Below are 6,000 nucleotides of genomic sequence, written 5' to 3' on the forward strand. Positions count from 1 at the left end.
TATGCACATAAGTATTCAGACACTTTGCTAGGAGACTCAAAATTCAGTTCAGGTGCATCCTGTTTCCATTGATCTTCCTTGAGATGTTTCTACAACTTGATGTGAGTCTACCTGTGGAAAAGCCAATTGATTGCACATGATTTAGAAAGGCACACACCTGTTTATATAAGGTCCCACAGTTGACAGTGCATGTTAGAGCAAAAATCAAGCCAAGAACCCGATAGTCACTCCTCAGTAAATTCCACAAGCCAGCTCGCTTGGAGTTTGCCAAAAGGCACCCAAAACAAGCAGGATTTTCTGGTCTGATTGAAACCAAGGTTGAAATCTTTGGTCTGAATGCCAAGCATCATGTCTGGAGGAAACCTGGCACCATCCCTACGGTAAAGCATGGTGGTGGCAGCATCATGCTGTGGGGATGTTTTCAGCTACAGGGTATGGGAGATGAGTCCGAATTGAGGGAAAGATGAACGGAGCAAAGTACAGAGAGATCCCTAATGAAAACCTGCTCCGGAGTCATCAGGACCTGAGGCTGGGGTGAAGTTCACCTTCCAACAGGAGAACAACCCTAAGCACACAGCCAAGAAAACGCAGGAGTGGCTTCGGGACAAGTCTCTGAATGTCTGTGAGTGGCCCAGCCACAGCTGGGACTTGAACCTGATCGAACATCTCTGGAGAGACCTGAAGATAGCTGTTCAGTGACGATCCCCATCAAACCTTCAGTTCAAATGTTATTTGTCACATACACATGGTTAGCAGATGTTAATGCGAGTGTAGCGAAACGCTTGTGCTTCTAGTTCCGACAGTGCAGTAATATCTAAGTAATCTAATAATACCCCAACAACTACCTAATACACACAAATCTAAAGGGGTGAATGAGAATATGTACATGTAAGTATATGGATGAGCGATGGCCAAAAGGCATAGGCAAGGTCAAATGGATAGTATAAAATACAGTATATACATGTGATATGAGTAATGTAAGATATGTAAACATTATTAAAATGGCATTATTTAGAGTGCATTGTATAAAGTGACTACTGATCCATTTATTAAAGTGACCAGTGATTGGGTCTCATTGTAGGCAGCAGCCTCTCTGAGTTAATGATTGCTGTTTAGCAGTCTGATGGCCTTGAGATAGAAGCTGTTTTTCAGTCTCTCGATACAAGATGCTCTCGATAGTGCATCTGTAAAAGTTTGTCTGGGTTTTGGGTGACAAGTCAAATTTCTTTAGCCTCCTTGGTTGAAGAGGTGCTGTTGCTCCTTCTTCACCACACTGTCTGTGTAGGGGGACCATTTCAGTTTGTCTGTGATGTGTACACGAGGAACTTAACTTTCCACCTTCTCCACTGCTGTCCCTTCGATGTGGATAAGGGGGTGCTCCCTCAGCTGTTTCATCTCCTCTGTTTTGTTGACGTTGAGTGAGAGGTAGTTTTCCTGACACCACACTCCGAGTGCCCTCATCTCCTCCCTGTAGGCTGTCTCGTCATTGTTGGTATTCAAGCCCACTACTGTTGTGTCATCTGCAAACTTGATGATTGAGTTGGAGGCGTGCTTGGCCACGTATTCGTGGGTGAACAGGGAGTACAGGAGAGGGCTCAGAACGCACCCTTGTGGGGCCCCAGTGTTGAGGATCAGCGGGGTGGAGATGTTGTTTCCTACCTTCACCACCTGGGGGCGGCCCGTCAGAAAGTCCAGGACCCAATTGTACAGGGTGGGGTTGAGACCCAGGGCCTCCAGCTTGATGATGAGATTGGAGGGTACTATGTTGTTGAATGATGAACTTTAGTCAATGAACAGCATTCTTACATAGGTATTATTTTTGTCCAGATGGGATAGGGCAGTGTGATGGCAATAGTGTCATCTGTGAACCTGTTTGGGCATTACGCAAACTGAAATGGGTCTAGGGTAGCTGGTTAGCCTCTCAAAGCACTTCATGATGACAGAAGTGAGTGCTAAGGGCAGTAGTCATTTAATTCAGTTATCTTTGCCTTCTTGGTGACAGGAACAATGGTAGCCATCTTTAAGAATGTGGGGACAAAAGACTGGGATAGGGAGCGATTGAATATGTCCTGTCACATACCTCTCGTGTCTGAGCAGTTGAATTGGGACTCCACTGTGACCCTATACTGACATTTCGCTTGTTTGATTGCCTTGCGGAGGGAATAACTACATTGTTTATTTTCAGCTATACTTCCAGACCTCTTTCCATGGTTAAATGCGGTGTTTCACATTTTCAGTTTTGCGCAAATGCCGCCATCCATCCACAGTTTCTGGTTAGGGTAGGTTTTAATTGCCACAGTGGGTGCAACATCTCCAATGCACTTCTTTATAAACGCACTCACAGAGTCAGCATATAGGTCGATGGTGTTCTCTGAGACTGACCGGAACATGTTCCAGCCCGTGTGATCAAAACAATTTTGAAGCGTGGCTTCAGATTGGTCAGACCAGCGTTGAATGGTTCTCGTCACTGGTACATCCTGTTTGAGTTTCTGTCTATAAGACGGTACGAGCAAGATGGCGTCGTGACCGGATTTGCCAAAGGGAGGGCCAGGGAGGGCTTTGTATGCATCGTGGAAGTTAGAGTAGCAGTGGTCGAGAGTATTACCCCTGCACGTAGTGCAATCAATATGCTGATAGAATATAGGTAGCCTTACATTTTCTTTGTTAAAATCCCCAGCTACAATAAATGCAGCCTCGGGATATATGGTTTCCAGTTTACATAGAGTCCAGTGGAGGGCCGTCTTGGTGTCTGCTTGAGGGGGAATGTACACAGCTGTGACTATAACTGACAAGAATTATCTTAGTAGTTAAAATGGCCAGCATTTGATTGTAAGGAATTCTAGGTCGGGTGAGCAGAAGGACTTGAGTTCCTGTATGTTGTTATGATTACACCATGCGTTATTAAATATAAAGCATACAACCCCGGCCCTTCCTCTTCCCAGAGAGGTGTTTATCTCTGTCGGCACAATGCATGGAGAAGCCCGTGGCTGAAATGATTCCAACAACGTATCCCGAGAGAGTCATGTTTCCGTGAAACAGAGAATATTACAATCGCTGATGTCTCTTTGGAAGGCAACCTTTGCTCAAATTCCGTATGCCTTGTCAAGAGACTGGACATTGGCGAGTAGTATACTCGGGAGCGGTGGGCGATGTGCACGTCTATGGAGCCTGGCCAGGAGGCCCTTCTGCGGCGCCGTTGTTTTGGGTCGGCTACTGGTATTAGATCCATTGTGGATTAGATCCATTGTGGTGGTTCTAACAGAGGATTCGCTTCGGGAAAGCCATCATTTTACCAATTCGGCTGGAATAATAAAAAGCTCAATATACCAGCGTTTTGATGTCAGCATTCTATCAACAAAAAATGCGTCACGATAAACCCGGAATGAGTACCAGTACGCTGCCACAGAAGACTGGGAACGGGAGTGTATTGATAGATTTTGCACTTCTGCTTTGATGACAGGTTTGAACCCTGTGATCAAAACGGTAATTGTATGGGTAGTGGATTTAATTCAAGAAGTTGTTTTGAGAGTGGAATATAACTGCGCTCACTTCGCAGACGTGTGAGGGGTTAATAAGGCCACAGGGAAAAGCACTAATTATAGTTTCAATGGCTAAGATAAGACAAAGAAAAGTAGCAGAAAAGCATCACAGCGTTGGGATACAGCCCCACACCTAAAACAGGACTCTATCGGTCATTGGAATAGGGTGTGTAAAGTGGGTATGGAGCCTGCTGTAGTCGGAGAAAATGCTACCAGACAAGCGTTTGCATCATTTTCAAAAGGGCAACAACATATCCTCCGGAAAGTAGCAGGTATGGAACTTTCCCCTCGCGGTGTACAGTCTTTGTTTGATCGATTTAAGTGGTTCATAGAGATTACAGTTTCTATGTGAAGGAAGACATATGAGATCACGTTTTACCTGACTTTTTAGTAGAGGCCGGGGATTAAATCCTTCCTTTCGAAGAGAAATTGTCTAAATTTGCCACAGAAAAACGCATTTTGGGTTGAAGAATCTAGGCAAAATGCCAGGGGAATGGATTCTAAAGGTAACAAATGTAAAGTATTTGGCCAAACACTCCTTGCAAAATCAGAAAGCCTTGTTTTTTTTAATATAGTGAGACGTGTTTTTATTTTTAAATAGATTTCTGTTTTATATTGTCTAATGCTGGAATAGAATTCTAGAATGGACGAAAGGGTGGAGGGGTCACGAGGAATTAGCACAGGGGTTATCAAACCTCAAATGAACTTTTTCATTTTTTTAGGTGGTGCAGTGGTGAGATAATGTCGGCGTGTCTAATGGTAGTACATGCTAGATAAAGGACTGTGGATTTACAATTAGCAGTTTTGGTTTATAGTTAATACTTTTAGATTGATGATTCAAATGTAGCATAGTCAATGCTAACAAAATGTACACTCTCTTTTCCAAAAGAGGGGGTTTCATTATTATTCGTTGGAAGGTCCCTGGAGACTGTGTGGGGAGAGCAGTTAGTGATATTCGGCAGTTTTAAGTATGGAAGGATCTGGATTAGGCCATAACCCAGTTCCAGGTAATAAGTGAGGCCTGTTCACGTGTGTTCTGGACCTACGGTTCACCAGCACCATTTACTGGTTACGAACGTGCGTTAGTGGTGTGTTGATACTGTGGGATTTATTTTATAGGAATATAAAATAAAATCAAATGTATTTATATAGCCCTTCGTACATCCGCTGATATCTCAAAGTGCTGTACAGAAACCCAGTCTAAAACCCCAAACAGCAAGCAATGCAGGTGTAGAAGCATGGTGGCTAGGAAAAACTCCCTAGAAAGGCCAAGACCTAGGAAGAAACCTAGAGAGGAACCAGGCGATGTGAATAGTGACTTGTGTGTTCTGGGTTAGATGTAATGATAGAGGAGTATTATTTATATTGCAGAAATCTCACAATGAAAGCAGTGTGTGTGTGTTCCCTCTGATACAATATGTCAGAGGTTGGCAAACCTGTTCCTGAGGCTGCAGTCACTAATGTGTTTTTGATGAACCATCCTGGTAGACCAGGTGTGTTGAATTAAGGCAATAACTGAACTGATCAAGTAGCTCAGGATTTGGGGGAGAAAAATTAGGATAGGGGAAAGAGAAACAAGGGTTAGGGGAAAGACTGTGGAGAGCAGAGGCAACTAGGCCAACACTTTATACAAAGTGGTGTGGCAAAGTAATGTATGGCAAGTTGTGATGCCTTGAAGAAGCTTCTGTCTTACTTGTATACTCTGCCATGTCTATGTGTTTATGCATAAACGTGAAAGGCTTGTTGTGATATTCATCTCATTACCTGATACTCATCTTTATATCAAGAGCCCACACCTGGAATTTGAGGTTGTTGTACGTCACTGTCTCCACGTTGAAGATGATTGAGCACTTGAACTATGAGCACACAATGAAGCCCTTTAACCATTCACTCAACCATTCAGTCATAACAAGGTGAACAAGTTCAAGCATCTTCTGAAGACGAGACCTTACAGTTTATCATAACACAATTTATCAACCCTTTAAAAGGTATGAGGCCTTGGTTTAACCCCTTCAGACTAAACACCTCCCTCTGCAACTGGATCCTGGACTTCCTGAAGGGCCGCTCCTAGGTGATAAGGGTAGGGACCAAGCACACCCCCATTCTCATCGACGGGGCTGTAGTGGAACAGGTTGAGAGCTTCAAGTTCCTTGGTGTTAACATCACCAACAAACTAACACGGTCCAAACACACTTAAACAGTTGTGAAGAGGGCACGACAAAACCTATTCCCCCTCAGGAGACTGAAAAGATTTGGCATGGATTTTCAAAAGGTTCTACAGCTGCACCGTCGAGAGCATCCTGACTGGTTGCATCACTGCCTGGTGTGGCAACTGCTCGGCCTCCGACCGCAAGACACTATAGAGGGTAGTGCGTACGGCCCACGCTTCCTGCCATCCAGGACCTCTATATCAGGCGGTGTCAGAGGAAGGCCCTAAAAATTGTCAAAGACTCCAGCCACC

This window comes from Oncorhynchus keta, chromosome 4 (assembly GCF_023373465.1).
Source record: "Oncorhynchus keta strain PuntledgeMale-10-30-2019 chromosome 4, Oket_V2, whole genome shotgun sequence".
NCBI classification, from domain to species: Eukaryota; Metazoa; Chordata; class Actinopteri; order Salmoniformes; family Salmonidae; genus Oncorhynchus; species Oncorhynchus keta.